General features: G+C 45.6%; 2 long non-coding RNA genes across 2 annotated transcripts in view; one reads left to right on the top strand and one right to left on the bottom strand.

Annotated features, from left to right (window-relative positions):
* LOC133283121 (uncharacterized) overlaps positions 1-17256 on the top strand; it is a 172703-nt gene that overhangs the window by 113198 nt on the left and 42249 nt on the right. The gene's annotated exons all lie outside the window — the stretch shown is intronic.
* LOC133276408 (uncharacterized) lies at positions 1189-2685 on the bottom strand. The gene is made up of 2 exons (XR_009745926.1): positions 2484-2685; positions 1189-1495 (listed from the first exon to the last, which is right to left on the bottom strand). It is a non-coding gene; the product is annotated as an uncharacterized LOC133276408 (long non-coding RNA).

A 17256-nucleotide genomic window follows, 5' to 3' on the forward strand; every position in this document is an offset into this window, starting at 1 on the left:
ACAATGCTCAAGGATGGCATCCTCTCAGCAGAAAGCAAAGAAAACTAAGGCCTCTCTGCTGGCCTTAGGACATCATGACCCTGACAGAGGTTCCTCATAAACATGTAGCTGTCCAGGCATCTGGCTGTAGTGAGTGCCAGAGCCTATTGGTGGTGTTAGGTGGTGGCTGTGTAAGATGTCAGCAGGTTGATGATTTGCTCTGCATGGTGGCAGAGGTACAGGAAGAGGCTGAATGGCTAAGGAGCATAAAGGAATCTGAGGAGGAGACTGGTGGGTGGATCTCCACTCTACCATCCCTGAGAGAAGCAAGCCAGCCACCTGAAACAAAAGAATTTCAGGATCACCTACTTCTTATAACAGGGCAGATGGAAGGGACCTAGGAGACAGGGGGGTTGGAAACAGGTTACTCCTTGGAGCAGACAGCATATTACCCCCCCCCAGCTCATGTCACCTTTCCAAGTACCCCTTTACAACAGATTCGAGGCCCTGGTATTTCAGGATCAGGAAAGTGAGGAAGATGATGATAAGGGATCATCCAGGTCAGAAGAATTCCCACAGAAGAGTCAGAGAACACCTGGTATTACAACCTGCTATACTAGAAAAAAGGGAGTGGTTATGTTTGGTGACTCCACCCTAAGGGAACAGAAGGCCCCATGTGTTGGCTTGATCAGATGCACAGGGAAGTCTGGTGCCTTCCTGGGGCCAGGGTAAGGGACTTCATCAGAAAACTCTCTCTGGTACAGCCCTGCAACTACTGTTCTTTATTAGTCTGGAGAGTAAGTTTTATGAGGAACCCGAGGGGAGCTGGGGCTGTTTAGCCTGGAGAAGAGAAAGCTCAGGGGGGACCTTACCGCTCTCTACCTCCTCTGTAAGGGGATTGTAGTAAGGCAGGGGTGGGTCTCTTCTCCCAAGTAACAAGTGATAGGACAAGAGGTAATGGCCTCAAGCTGCACCAGGGGAGGTTTAGACTGGGTATTAGGAAAAATTTCTTCACTGAGAAGGTAATCAGACTCTGGAACAGGCTGCCCAGGGAACTGGTGGAACCACCATCCCTGGAAGTGCTCAAAAACCATGTAGATGAGGCTCTCAGTGACATGGCTTATTGGTGGCCTTGGCAGTCCTGGGATGAAGGTTGGGCTGATGATCTTTAAGGTCTTTTCCAGCCTTGCTGGTTCTATGATTCTATGATTCTATGAAAAGAGCAAACATCATGTTTATTACAACAGTAACAATATCACAATCAGTATGTGTTGCCTTATTCTGGATTTATAGCTGGGATCTGTGAATGCCCCAGAGCTCTGTATGCAATCCCAAAGACACTGTTTACATGTACCCTGCATTCTATAAATAAAAGATGGAAGTGTCAGAAAAGCATTTTAAAGCACTCTGTTATTAAGCAGTTACCAGCAGATCTAGAGCTTTTCAGTCATTAGTCTTCTACAAGCTTTCCCTGTATGTTGTGACAAGTCATAGATGTTCTAACTTTGGTGCCAGACTGAAAACCAAAGCAAAAGAAAAGAAAAAAGGAAAAAAAATTAAAAAAAAGAGGAGAAAAAAGTTGTCTTTGAATCTGTGTGCCTTAGATAAAACCCTGCCTGCAGACAGACCCAGACTGACAGAAGTAGTGATGGCTAAGCCCCATTTCCTTCTGTGACCAGCCACTTAACTGACAACCTTAGACATGAAGCCCTATGTCCAGATAGACATAATGCATAAAGGACAGGTTTTGCAGTTAGCAAACAAAAACAAAGCCAGTGTTAACATAAAAGTCAGATTTTTTTACCCTTTCACTACAAATATTCAGGACCAGAGAGATGATTAAAGCAACACAAGATTATTACTTGGGCAAAAAGCATGAGGATAGTCATTCCCTCTGAAGTGTAAAGCATGCAGAGGAAAGAATGAGAGCTTCAAGGTCTTTCAACAGGGCCCTGTCTCACATTCCTACAGCATGCCTCTGCTTCCTCAAAAGCCCGTGTAAGTGGGCTGACAATCAGCTCTCCCTCCCTTTTTCCTGACACCAGCAAAGTTGAAGCTTAACATCACTGGGGCTGCCAGATTGGAGGAGAAAAACAAGTGGCCCAGAGGGAGTGCCCCACATCCTCACTGACGCTCTACCCGTGGTTACCTGCCCCCTGAAGCTGTCTACCCTCAGGACCTGTCCTTTGCTGACCTTTCTTCTGCTGATTTCTCCCTTACCAGGATCTTCTGATTTCACTTCTGGGCATCACACAGGTTCACGTCAACTAGATAACCCAGGGATATATGATGTATTTGAACACTCCAGTCAGCTCCCTTAGTTTTCACCCTCTAGAACATAACTTTTATTTTTCCTTTTCAGCAGAAGGCAGAGCACTGTTACGTGATGACCTCTCAGAGATGAGTAAATTTATAGCTCTCCCACCCCTGCAAAGGCAAAAGCAAAAATTTAATTTACTCTCCTAAATCAGGGCTCTTCCCAGTCCACGGTGTTAGCACTTAACCCACTGTCAGGGCCACAGTGTATGGTGTGAAAGAAGGAAAAGCAATTCCACAGTCACAGGAAATACAACAATTGGTGCTGTAAAGTACCCCAGTCATTAGGTAATTTATCTGAATTATTTTTGTGTTTGAGCTGGAATGGAAGGATGAGTCCCACCTCAGTGAGAGCTTAATGTTTGTGTACCCCAGATTTGTTGCCTGTGACTGCAGACATTACACCATTAAGGGTCACACCTAGCACCTACACTGGTAACAACAAACACAAGCCCGCGTCTCTCACTTCCCCACCAGCTCTGCCAGGCTTGGTGATGTGGCCAAGATCTTGCTCTTTACCAAGTGCTTTGAAGCCATAAGCCCCAAAGTTGAGGTGCAAACAGGGAGATGGATGAGCAGAAGGAAATTTGCCCCTAAACACCTCTGGCAATCTGTTGTCCTGTCCCATCTCAGAGGGTTTCCATGGTCTGATACCTTCACAGCCTCCACCTCTGGGGATGGGGCTGCATCTACCAGCTCTGCCCAAGCAGGTGGGTGGACAGGGCTCAGAGTCCCAAGGAAAAGCATCTGAACCAGAAAGCCAGGTCTGGACAAATCACCATGCACTGTAGCAAGCTAAGTGCCTTTTTGCAAGCATGCCTGGGACTGGGTAAACAGGAAAAATCCCATCCCTAAACCTAAACTAAGCTCTGGGCTTCCCAGAGCAGGTGATCATCAGGTGGGCAAGGCCACCGGGGTGGAGAGCTCTGACTCCCCATTTCCTCAAAATGAGAAAGCAAGGATTGCTCTTCATTTAAGCAGTTTCAGGAGCTGGTTTCCAAGGCAGCTCTGCAAGCAGTTGTGCAGAGGACTGCAGGATCACAGCCTGCAGCAACTGTCAGGCGAGAGGGGAGAAGAGGGCAGTTTGCAAGGGGCCTTTGTGTTTCATATACACCTTCATATACACCTCTTTTCTCACATCAGTAAAGGGTCCTACCACACATGAAGTCACTCGCACCTCCATGATCATTTGCCTGATTTACTATTGGGTCATCTCAGAAAAAGCAACATTGCAGATGAAGCTGAAAGTTTGAAAATCACTGGCTTGGGCTTTTTGGTTATTATTCTGTTTCCTCTGTGAGAGATGAGCTCACTCCCCGCTCTGTGTTCTTTATTTGCAGGTGATTTTTACGTAACTGCACTATTGATCCTGAGATGGATAGGAAGCCTGGCAGCTTAAGCACTGTCCCTGAAGGTGTGAAAGCTTCATTAGATTTATGAAATTCTCCAGGATACACTGAGACTCTGCAGTCCATCTAGCAAAAAGGCTTTACATTTTCCTCATGCTCCCATGATTTGTATTCCTTGATGAATTACTATATTTTTATTATTATTGTTGTTTAAATTCAAGACTTCTCGTCTAACTCAATTGCATGTGAAAAGTAGTCAATTAATAGATGCAGAGAATAGGTGTCCACCCCCCATGAGGCTCAGATATCCCATATCTTAACCTCATCCTAACACTATAATCTCTCCTTCACGTCCTTCCTCTCTGGCTGGACAGATTCTGGCATTTTTCTCCAAAGGAAATAATGCGGCTTCAGGAGCTTTCATTGTTTTCACCTGGGATAAATGAAAGCATCTTTAGAAATGGTCAGAGAAAAACAAGAAACAATGACCTAGAGATTAAAGATGTGTCCTGGTTTCAGCTGGGATAGAGTTAATGTTTTCCATAGTAGCTAGTATGGGGATTTGTGCTGCAAACAGTGTTGATGACACAGACACGTTTTCATTACTGCTGAGCAGTGCTCACACAGAGTCAAGGCCTTTTGTGCCTCTTACCCTACCTCATCAGTGAGCAGGCTGAGGGTGCACAAGAAGCTGGGAGGTGACGGAGCTGGGACAGCTGACCCCAACTGACCCAGGGATATTCCACAACATATAACGTCATGCTCAGCATGTAAAGTTGGAGGAAGCAGGAAGGGGGAAACATTCAGAGTGATGGCATTTCTGTTCCCAAGTAACAGTTACACGTAATGGAGCCCATCTTTCCTGGGGACATTTGAACACCTGCCTGCCCATGGGAAGAGATGAATCAATTCCTTGTTTCGCTTTGCTTGCATGTACATCTTTTGCTTTAACTATTAAACTGTCTTTATCTCAATCTACAAGTTTTCTCACTTTTACCCTTCCAGTTCTCTCTCCTATCCCACCCAGGGGGGAGTGGGTAAGTGGATGTGTGGGTCTTAGCTGCCAGCTTGGGTTTAAACCACAACAAGATGCAAATAAGAACTGCCATTCCATTCTGGCAACAGTGCTCAGACAGAGAATCACTTGGCAATGGGACAGAGCTGTGAGGCAGCACACTGCACACCGGGTTTCATGAAGCAATGCTGTATACGTAGTTCAGTGGCTCCCCCATACCCTGATCTAGGTCTCTGAGCAGAGTGTAGGTTTAGGCCTCAGTTATCTATTTAAGAAAAAGGAAAAGGACTGGATGAGCTACATCAATACACTGCTTCCTCTCCCCAGTCCCCCCAAAAAAACTGTTGCTGCTCTCATCTCATCTCATCTCCAGCACCTGCCAAGTTCCCATGGAGAGCAAGACATTCCTGGGTTGTTTCATTGCCTTTACTTAATGCAATAATACTGGCTAAAGTGTTAGTAGGGCATCAAAGTGACTGCTTAGGACCAACACTGTTAAAAAGTTCCCTGGCCATGTGGTTGGGGGTATTAGTGGCAGACTCATGACATTTGTAGAAAAGACTAATTCAGAGGCTGAGAAATCCATAGAGAATAATGAAGTTAGACAGATAACAGCTAAACCAGAGAGAAAAAAAGGCCACCTTGTATATACAGGAAATATAATAAAGAATGTAAGATTTTTATTCAAAACGAAAGTGAAGCTTGGAAAACAAAAACACAGTAGTCCAAGAACAAGAATAGGCAATAAATGAAGTAAGTCTAAGAAAAACCTGTCAGATGTCACCAAAACATGACCATGCCCAGGGGCTGTTCCCTGTAATAGCCACAGGCTCTGCTGCCCCTCTAGGAATACAGGCAGGCAGTAAGAACACTGTCTGGATACACTGGCAGGATCAAGCAGGAGAATGGCAAATACTGTTGCTAGCAGCAAGAATGGCCTTGGAGGGACTATGCAGGAGACATGACTGCTACACGCTTGAAGATTTTGCAAAATGGGTGTACCCAAAGACAGGCAAGCAGGTTTCAATACAGCTGTGTGTGAAGGGAATAAAAAAATAGCTATCTGGAAGAGCAGGAAAACCTCCCTAACAGCCAGATGTCTGTGAAGTCCTATGGCTTCCAAAAGGCAGTATGGAAGCATCATTCACTGTTGTGGTTTAAAGCCAGATGGTAATTCAGCACCAGACAGCCACTCACTCACCCCATCTTTTCCTCCTCCCCAGGCAGGATGGGAGGAGAATCAAAGGAATGTAAAACCCATGGGTTGAGATAAGTAAAATAAAAGAGAGTGATAATAGAAATAATACCAACAATAAAGATAATGATAAAAATAGTGAACTATTGAAAAAAAAAAGAAAAAAATTCAGAAAACCCAAGTGATGCACAATACAACCACCCGCCAACAGATACCCAGCCTGACCCGAGCACTGATCTAGCCCCCCCAGGTAACTGCCCCCACTTTATATACTGGGCATGACGTGCTGTGGTGTGGAATACCCCATTGGCTAGTTTGGGTCAGATGTCCTGTCCCTGCGTCTTCCTGGCTTCCCTTGCCCCTTCTCACAGGCAGAGCATGAGAGACTGAAAAGCCCTTGATCAGAGTAAGTTCTACTTAGCAGCAACTGAAAACATCAGTGTATTATCAGTGTTGTTCTCAAACTAAAGCCAAAACTCAGCACTGCACCTGTTACTAGGAAGAAAAATAACTCTATCCCAGCTGAAACCGGGACATGCATCAGTTTTGGAACAGTGCAAGCAATCTCCTTGTGGGCACTGGTACTCAGGCACAGCCACAGCCCTGGCCCAGCTGCCTCAGAGATAACCTTCCACCCCTGCAAGCAACACGGCTCCATCAGTTTCCCACTTAAATCAAGATAAAATGAAAACATTCATGTTTGCCTTTTTCCCCAGTTTTGATGAAGCTTCAGTATGAAAAACACAGAAATGACATCCTTTTAGGCATTTCTAGGTTTTGTCAATAGCAGGAAAACATGTTTTTCTTCCCAAGAGATAGGGATTGTCCCCACTGTTAAATGGTTGTTTGGATTTTCATTACGTTTCCTACTTGCAAAAATCATTGGACATGGGCATTTTTATTTAAGCTAGCTCTAGCAATGATAATGAAGTAGTAACAAAAATGGAGCTTTAAAAGGCCCTTTATGGCTCTTTGATTTTCCTCAGTTCTGTCCTTACAGCATCAAAGTATTTACTTGCTTGTTTTTTCAAGGCAGTATTTTTCAGGACTACTGGTATAGTTTTAAAGAGAGATTTCACAAGCAACATTCCCACACCATGGGCAGTATCCATTTTGTACAAGTATAGTACCTTACAGTACCCAGAGCAGTCTGGGGTCACAGGGATCACAGGCTGGAGCGGTTGGATGCAAGTTGTAGGGTTCATGTGTGTCATCATCAGCCCTTGGTGGGCTGCAGCCTCACAAACCAAGCCCCTTGTTCTCTCTGACAGTCACTTTGCAAGGCGCAGTGTAAAATGGCTCCTTTAGGATCAGAAGAGTTCTGCCCTGTTTCTCTCCCTTGGCTGCAAAGGGAGCTGGCATGGGGCACCCCGGTGTCCCAGCCCTGCTGTAGAGAATGACACTGGAGCAGACAAAATCTCCCCATTATATTGCCCCCATGTAACTGTACCCTCCTTCGCTATGCACTAAATTATATAGGTCAGTCAGCCCGAGTATGGCTTCAGTTAACCACCAGGAAATAGTGGCAATGCACTGACCTTGAGCAGGCAGTAAGGGAAAATGCTTCTTTAGGTGGAGAGTTCCTTGAGCTCCTCAGACAAAAAACAGTATTTGATGAGCAAAGTACTACTGTAATTAAAACCTTTGCTGAAAACAATTGCAATAAGCAGTCCTGTGCTAAATAACTACTTTGAGATGCAAGCCTCCATGTCTAACTCTGGCTGACCTATAAAGAGCTTTTCTGCTGTGCCATTAATTTCCACTGGTCCCTTAGCTAGTCACTTCAGAGTGTCTTCACTGGCTTTGAATTCTGCAGTTCCAGGGTTATGGCACTCCCGTACACCACAGCCAAAGACCTAGGCAGGCTTATTTTCGTCAATGTTATTTTTATATATCCTTTTAAACAAATATTTGGCTGCTGCAATTATTCTGATTAATGAATGCAAGCAGGACCCCTTCTTGTTCAATGACTGGGCCCATCTCTTTATTTTACATCCACTCACACCATTCCCCTTTAATACAGGGACGGATGTATACAGCATCTTGTCAGAATCTAATTTATTATATCTAAGAATTACCAGAATTTATTTCTTCCTCTTGAACTAAAATCTGAAATAGTGAATTATTTTCCTACAAGGCAGGCTACCTTATGATTAAACCTGTGACCATGTTGTTTATTTAAATTTATTATTTTTAAAAGCTATCGGAAAAGGTCCACGTCTGCTCAAGAGCATTTTTCAAGATCCTTCTTTATTTAAAAGCACAGCCCTCATAAAAACCTCTGAATGAAAATACTAAGCATATTTCAAAGCTGTCCAATAGTTATTTGGGCTGATTTAACAATGTCCATGCATTACAACTAATCAAGGCAAATACTGCAGTGACAAAAAGAGACCAACCAGCTTGAAGTCCTGTTTGGGCAGCAGCCACGGCCCAAGAAGAGCTCATGGTAATTATAGCCCCATGTAGGGATGTAATCTAGTGCAGTTTATGAAGTTCAAAGTACACCTATGGTGCATCACTTTCTACAAACAACTATGGCAAACATTATATAGCTTTCCTTTGGAGACTAGTGAAAATTATACACATGGGGACTCAAACTCTATGAAGTTATTCAGCAGGTAATAATTCCTGCCAAAATCAGGCAGTTACGTTAGGTGCTTATTAGCTGTATTAGATACCTGCAGACAGAAGACAACCGACATTGTTCTGTGGCACAGCATTTTCCTTTGATTTGTTTCAGGCCACTTGTGTTTGTCACCCACCCCACCTCAGGAAGCCACAGCCTGAAATAGGTTAGCTGTAGGCTTGGATCTGTAAATTGATCTTTGTGAATTATGGCCATAGAAGCCATGGGCTGAATTATACCCAGCTGTCTACAGGGTTGTTTTAAGAGCAGATTGTACTTTAAACTCAGGTGAGCCAAGGAAGTGCTAAGAAAGTTCTGCTGCTGCAGTATATTGTATTCTGAAAGCTTTGTGGTCTTCCCCAAAACACTGCTGCACAATGAACACATACAGGCTAACTGACCCAAGTGGTATTAGTGTTTGTCTCTGACATAAGGTTTAACAGATAAAATAGTCTGTGCCCCTGCACAATAAGAGAGAAGATGCATCAATCGATATTTTATAGACATAAAATGTAAAAATTAGATTTCTGTTCATTATGTGGCTCCTTGACCAATTATTGTGTGATAATCTTGGAGAACAATCTAATTTAAATTTCTATTTGCTGCTACTATTTTATAGCCACTAAGAACAACAGCCAGCTCCACCCCCCTCCTTTCTCCTGATTGCCTTCACAATTTTACTGTGGAGCTGAAACTCCATCTTGAATTCAGCTGACCCAGGAGTACCTTGGGCTCTTTTGGTACCTGGGGTATCAACGAGCAGCAAGCACAGGGAGCTCTCCTTTATCACTGGCACACATTACTGGCAATGTTCCACAGGGTTTTAGCTAAAAATTTTTTTCAAAAGCAACAACATGAGAACAGATGAAGTGCTGGTGCCAGCAATGCATTCTCCTTGGATAGAACTGCTTTGGAAAAATCTAAAACCTGGTTGCAAGGCAGCAGAAGAGATATTACAGGAATTTCCAGCAGTGCTGCTGGGACACGGAGAAATGTGCTGCTGTTATTGGAGAAATAGGTATTTCTCAGGACCCCTGAAGATACAAATGGGCATTATCCAACCTCTGCACTGAACTTTCAAAAAGTAAAACAGACAAAAAATGTCAACCAAAAATCCTACCAGAAAAACTCAGAAAAAAACAGGTGGCCTGGTTTGGGCTTTGGCTTTTCCTAAAATGCTGTCTTTTCTCAGTATTTCCTCCCAAAAGACCTCAAGGCACTGTTCAATATCAGGGTTCAATATCAAGTGCCGAAGCAGGGAGTAGGCCTCCACAGTCACCTGTGTGAGATGAAGCTGCCGTTGACCCTCTGAGTGTTTCCACTCACAGGTCTTATGTGGGGCAGCGGAGCAGCAGGCCATAGAACCACAGAATGGTTTGGGTTGCAAAGGACCTTAAAAATCATCTAGTTGCAAACCTCCTGCCATGGGCAGGGTCACCTTCAAAATTGCTCAAAGCCCATCCAGCCTTCCAGGGATGGAGCATTCACAACTTCTATGGGCAACCTGTACCAGTGTCTCACTACCCTCACAGTAAAAGAATTTCTTCCTCACCTCTACTACCTATATCAGGGCCTCGGGCAGTCCCTGCTATAGCTGCTGGTGGGTGAGGAGAGGAGAATGGAGGCATGCAGCCACCCATGAGGAAAGCTCCCAGGCACATAGGTTTCAGACCCTGTGGCTAAGAGCCATCCATTCTGCAGGGTTTAGCATCCCTAATAGTGTGTAAAGAGCTCAGGCACGTTAAGTGACAGAGTCCTCTGTTGTGTGATTTAATCAAAAACCATACTGGATTTTAATTATCACCTTATTTCTATGGAATTAACTAAAAAATCATGACAGAGGGGCACCATATAAATACATGTTATGCAGCAAGTAACAGAAGACTTGGTCTCACCGAGTAAAGCCTTGGCTGTTAAATGGTCTTTTCCATCACATCTGTAGTTTTAACCTAAAAGGGCAGATACAGAGTTATTAGAATCACTGTTACCTAAAGTCTAATATACATGATTAGCTTCATGGTGTATGATCCAGCCCCAAATGAGTAAAATCTCCTTTTACTTCAGTACTGCCTGTACACAGTTTTAGTTTCATATCAATATAAAGACAACATGGAAAAGTCAGTTTTGTTTACCTAGTTAACATGTGCATTTTATATGCTCACTTAAGCCAGAAGCAAGACAAAGCTGTTATCAGGATGAATACAGGTACTATAGGAAAACGAAATACAGTTTTTATATCTTTGCAGGTGCTTCTTATCTTATACTCTTCTGCTGCTTTTTTATTCCCTGTGTGAATGGGAGGCACCTTTCCTCTGTTGAAATACTAAGCAATTACAGCCTCACTGCATCAGAAAGAGTAGAAGCCCCAAGAGGGTGGCTCTGCATCTTGCTATCAAAGCCCTGGTGAGGGGGTGGAAGGTGATGGAAATCTCAGGGCTGGGCCAGTAGTGCCACGTTAATGTGAAGTCTGAAAGCTCAAGGTGTGGAGTTTGAAGCAAGGAGTCTCCAGGCCATGCAGCCCCGCCTTCTGCTTCCTCAGCAGGTATTGATCTGATCACTTCTCAGGTATTGGAAAAGTGCCATTCTTGATCTACCATCCCAGTTGGGTGAGCAGGAGCCCCCATACTGCAATTACCTTCTTTATGTCTGCGCATTTGTTCCTCCCTGTCTCAGGATAGTCTCTGGGAATTCCCACTTGCTCTCTTTTCTCCTCTGCTGCTCACACACACACAAAATAAGCGAAGTTATCCATGAGCTCAGCAAGAAAACACCATCAACAACAACCAAAAAACAAGCAAAAAAAAACGAATTGAAAACTAGGAGTCGATGTGAACCAGGACTTAAAGGCAAAGAGAGACAACCTGGGAGCTCTCATCCACTCTTCTAAAAGAGAGAGGAGCTGTCTCTTCCCCAGATCAGGGTGTAGATCACTTACAGAGCCTCTCCAGCTCCTGCTGCATGCTGCTGACCCTCCACCCAAACCCAAGATGATTACTCAGCTAGCTTCTTCAAAAGCTTGTAAATGCCCTTTGCAGTTTGCACACACACCACCCTTTGAGAGCCGTATATATATGTGCAGGTGCATGCACACGTATAAGCATTGCTCCAGAGAAGGAAATTCCCTGATTTCAAACATTAACCATCCCTAAAACAAAAAGTTTTCAAAATGGAGGAAAATAAATCCTGCATTTTCACTAATTCCCCTGAAGTTTTCCAAGTATGGAAACAAGACAATAATTTTTCCTCAGGAATAAGAGAGCAAACAAATAAGCAAGTGACTTTCATTACTTCTTCACTTCAGCCACACTAGCAGGTAGGCACTGGTCATGCTTACCAGGGAGACTCAGGGCACTCACAAGAGCCGTATAGCCTATGCATCAGCAGACATCAGCTCTGCCTGCATCAGGGCTGAGTCTGCTGGGAACAGCCAGCACTGCCCAGTAGAGAGAGAAAAATCCTGCAGATATTTCAGCTACTCTAACTTGCTTAAGGGAGTCCCTAGCAGCAGCCCATCCTAAAGACTGAGAATTGCCTGAAAATTACTAAATTGTTACTTGGCTGTAGACTATATATTTAACGAAATTAAATTCCACTCCCAAGGACTAACAGCCTGCAGACACTGCAGAAAGCACAAATTTGGTCAGGAAAGCTCAGGTGAGATGCTCAGGCAGGCTGGGATGTAAGCAAATAAAGCTTCCCCTTCTCCTCAGGCTGGCCCTGGGCACCCGCCTGCACCGATCTGCAGGATTCAGCCCTGTGCAAGCACTCTGTGTAACTTCTTAACTACGTTCTGACTGCTGGGGCCAAACAGCTTTCTCATTTAAAGGAGAATCAACCTCCCAGGTAAAAGCCAGGGCTCCAGGCGGCACACAGAGGCTGCAGTGGGAAAGCTGGGGAAATCCCAGTTGGCACACCAGTATACAGAGCGCTGGAGCAGTGCAGCTGTGGGGCTGATGACTCAGCTGCCACTTCATGGCATACCAACCTCTCTGTCAGCGCAAGATCTAGGTGTATTTTATCTGTCCTTCTAATTGCACACATTTACAACATGTTTAAACTTTCGGAGCACTGGAAAAAAATGTGACATTTGGTTTGTCTGTCCTTCAGAGTTTGGAAAAGCCTCTGCTGCATTTCTCTTTAGTGTTGGATGGGTTCATAGCGTGTGGTCTCTAACAGCCATTACCTGGAGAAACTATTTAAACATCCTGCTGTCCAGTAGGTTTTTCAGCTGCGACAGCAGGTGGGGAGCAAGCGTGAAGGGGAAGCTGCACACAGCACACCAGACTGGTGATCATGACCTGAACCCACCATAAATGGCAAAAAGCCTTCCAGTACCCAGCACCATCTCTGGTTTCTCAGCCTGCTGCTCAGCTCTGGTGCCATTGCCAGAGGAAACCCACATCACTCATTGGGAGACTGATGGGCACACAGGAAAAAGTAGGGAAAAAAAACCCACAGAGAAAGGCATTTGCAGAGTGCTACAAAATGAGACACCGACCCCACAGCTTGTGGAGCATCATCTCCCTTTGATCATTAGTTTTGACCTATTTAGCTCTGTAGGGCAAAGATGATAAATGAGAAACCTTTTCTCTAAATACAACAGGAGAAGGAGAGGGAGCAAGGGACTATACGTATTTAACAGACAGTAATTTGTGGCAGCAGAGAGCTGCTGCCACCACAGTTTCCCAACACAGAGGCTCGATTACCTTTGCTGATGCAGCCCATCCGTGCAGCAAAGAGCTGAAGTACTGAGTTACTGAGTCTATCAGAGAAACCCCTGTGAGCACCCCAGATGCCCAACATCACCCAGGGAAACACACAGGCTGTGCAGTGGGATGCAGCCTTGTCAGCACCACATCCCTGCAGCTCCTCTTCGCCTGCTCCACAACCCACGTTCAGCCCCTCTGGCTCAACTCCTGAGACAGCACACACTCTTTCACCCGTACCTTAGAGACAGGTCACTCTTCATCTGACTTGGACAGATTTCAGCAGCTTCTAGGGTGCTGCAGCAAGCTGTGGTCCTGCAGAGGGACCTGCAGGGCAAGCAGGGAAAAGAGGAGTGAAGGACCATGCGTTGTAGATGATTGCACAGACATAACAGAATCATCCTTCACCTCAGGGTGCCTCATAGCTGAGGAAAGGTATATTCTGCACTTTCAGACCTTGCTGTCAGCTTGCACAGTTCGGCAAATAAACCATGTTTGATGTTTTGTAAGTCAGATGAATTAATGGAGGTGAGAGGGGAGCAGAAGGTTGTCAGGTCACAACACTGATAAAACCAAAGTGCATTAGGCAATAATTAGGGGAGTTCTAAAAATACTCACAGGTCCATAAAAGGTGAGAGGTACACATGGCTTCTGCCCAGATCAGGATGAGCCTCTGCTCAGGATGAGCACTGTGACCGCACCAAATCAGCCTGGTTATGGCTCAGCTCCCCAGAAGAGGGCTGCAGGATGAGGACTGACTTGGCATGTAGCTCCTTAACACCACATTACTTGTTGAGCAAGGGACTGAATGCACCCTCAGTAAGTTTGCAGACAACACTGAACTGAGCAGAAGAGCTGACATGCTGGAGGATACAAAGGCTCTTTAAAGGGACCTGGACAGGCTGGATCAACAACCTGAGGTCAATTGTATGAGGTTCAACAAGGCAAAGTGCCAGGTCCTGCACTTAGTCACAATAACCCCATGCAATGCTACAGGCTTGGGAAGAGTGACTGGAAAACTGTTTGGCTGAGAAGGACCTCATCAACATACAGCTGGATGAGCCAGCAGTGCCCCGATGGCCAAGAAGGCCAAGAGCATTCTGACTGATACAAGAAATAGTGTGATCAGCAGGACCAGGGCAGTGATCATTACCCTGTACTCAGCACTTGTGAGGCTGCACCTCGAATCCTGTGTTCTGTTCTGGGCCTCTCACTACAAGAAAGACACTGAGGTGATGGAGCAGGTCCAGAGAAGGGCAACAAAGCTGGTGGATAGTCTGGAGAGAGTCTTATGAGGAATGGCTGAGGGAACTGGGGTTGTTTAGTCTGGAGAAAAGGAGATTCAGGGCACATATTATGGCTCTCCACAACTACCTGAAAGGAGGTTGGGGGCCACTCTTTTCTCCCCAAGTAACAACTGATAGAATGATTCTATTATTTGTAGACCTTTCACCCTCCTGCCCTCCCCTGGGACCCTGGTGCCTTTGCTCTGCGTTGGCTCCCAGGCTTGTGCAACCACAGCCTGGCAGCCCAGCTGTGCAGGGACCACCAGCAGGGGCTTTCACACACTGTATCTCCTCCCTGCACCCTCCAGGAGCACGAGGTTTAGCTGTGTCTTTGCAGCAGCCACAGCAGCAGGAGAATAGAATGGGTTTCAAAAGCAATGGGCAGGGAGACACCTACCCACCCAACTCACAACATGTGTTCCAGCACATATAATCAAGCTGGTTTAAGCAGGCATGGTTTGGACACATTTATGCCACACCATGCTGTTTGCATTTGAGGAAGACTCAGCCCCATCCCCACTGCCCACCTGCCCTAACCTAGGGTTTGTCCAACCCACCCTGCCTGCAGGACGAGTGTGCAGGCAGTCAGGTTGGCTGACTGGCACTGCCCACCCCACGGGAGGCTCTCTGCAGCATGTGCAAGCCTGGAAAGCCCCAGAGCTGCCCCACACAACTTCTTGCGCATTCAGAGTCAGAAGTAGAAATGACAGGTTCCCCACTGTTGCCAGTCAGACTGAATTAAGAGCATGGGGTCAGGATCTAGGCTGAGGAGTGCCCAAGCCCCAGGCCAGGAGCTCTGCTAGGGATGGATGCTGGCAGGAAATCCGATCGAGCACCAGAAAAACCTTCCTGATGAAAATACCATGCTGATGGCAAACTTCTGCCAAAACATTCCTCTCTTACAAAGCAACTCAGGTAAAAGCATGTTTTGTTCAGAAGCACCTGACAGGCTATACTGACAACACTGCTGTGACACCTGTGCAGCAAGTATCATCACATCTGGGTAATATTATTGTTATCTACACTTTGTGGATGACAAGTACAGCACACTAATGGCACACAGTCACAACAAATCTCTATCGAGACGCTGGGAGAGCTCTGCCTGGCTTCATCTTTGCTTGCGGGTGCATCAGGTCTTAAAAGACTTTGCATCGCCCGCAGCATCCCCAGGCTGTCTCCTGTGCACTCCCAATGACCAGGTGCAAGGAAAGGTTGAGTTAATCCATAAGTTAACTGCAATGAGAGTACAAAAACCTCCTTACAGTTATCTTCTGGAGTGGCTTCATGTACTGCATGTGGCATCTCCCCATACGCTGATTCCCCTCCAGTGCACCTCTGTTACTCCCTGTGCTGAGGACTCAGCCCAGTTCAGTGTCCATAGGTAATCTCACACCGCTTCTGTTGGCTGAAGCATCTTGCAGGCATCTGAGCACTCATGTCTGCAGGGAGACACTGATTTATTGGGTCCAAATAGGAAGACAAGGCTGAAATCTTCCTAACTTCCATGTGACTTGAAAACATTAGCCTTTCTATGAAGGTTTGTCGTCAGATGCTTTCAGTTAGATGCTTTTTTTCCATGCAGGCTGTGCCAAACGTTTTTCCAGCTTGCAGCAATGAGGATTTCTTGTGGGAAAGTGCCATCCTGTGGCTAAGTGTGAAACCCTGACTGAATCATGCCTGAAAACTTGTGCCAGGCAAAAAGCACCCTCAGACAAATGTAACATGACCAGTAAATACACATATAAGTACAGTCATGCTGCAAGAAGACCAATTACCCACCCTACAGTGTTTCAGCAGGAAATCCACGTTATGACAAGCTATTGTGTCTTCCTGATTTTCTGGCTTCCTTGAAGTTTTACCAGATGCTCCATATTTGTTAGTTGTTATTATTCCCTGCGGCACAACTTTTGTTATTTTTCACCATCAGCATGGTCTGGCTAATTCCCAGATTTTGGAAGTTGAAGAAAACAACAAAAACAAGCCAAAACTAAGCACCACCTTGCCAAATGGAGGGTTTCAGGGGTTTTTATCTCAGACCAGAGCTGCTGCTGACAGACCTCTTACCACACCATGGGCAGCAGCGTCCAGCCTCGGGGCTCTGCCGCAAGGGATGGGGAGACACCTGATACACCTGGCCGGATACACAAAGATGGACACAATTTTGCCTTCCCAACTCAAGCCAATTTAGAAACCCCTCCTCCCCCGGGCATCAAGCATGGCTCAGGAAATACATTATCTTCAGAAGAGCCACTGTCATTGCCTTGAATCACTAAATTTTAGACATCAGTACATCAAAAATACCTCTCATCATACCACTACACTGCAGCAAAGTATCGAGACCATGTCTATGGGATTTCCATCTGAAAGAAGATCAAGAGGACATCTTATTTTAATCTGATCTCTATATTTCTTTAAAACTTAAGTCTACCTAAGCTCAGAACATTTCAACAAGTAAAATGCACTAAACCGCCCTAACAATGACAAACTGAGGGTCCAGCAAAGCCTCTCTCCGAGGCTGCCAGGACTTGCTAAAACTATTTCCAGCATCACCTTACAGCAGAGGACAACAGCATTCAGTTTATGTGACCAAAAGAGGGTGTCAGTCAGCTGGGAGGGTGCAGGAGGAGCAGGGTCCAGCTGTGCAAGGAGGAGGTCTACATAGAGCTCTGCAGCTCAGTGATGCGTGCTGAGGCTGAACTACCAGCAGCAGAGGCAGGCAGGGCTGCAGAGCTGCTCCTGCCATCCATGCATTTCACTCCTTGAGCAGAGGAGTGACAGCAG

Source organism: Pezoporus flaviventris, unplaced genomic scaffold, assembly GCF_033815535.1.
Source record: "Pezoporus flaviventris isolate CSIRO_AGI_PZ_B2104156 unplaced genomic scaffold, CSIRO_AGI_Pfla_v1 ptg000001l, whole genome shotgun sequence".
Lineage (NCBI taxonomy): Eukaryota > Metazoa > Chordata > Aves > Psittaciformes > Psittacidae > Pezoporus > Pezoporus flaviventris.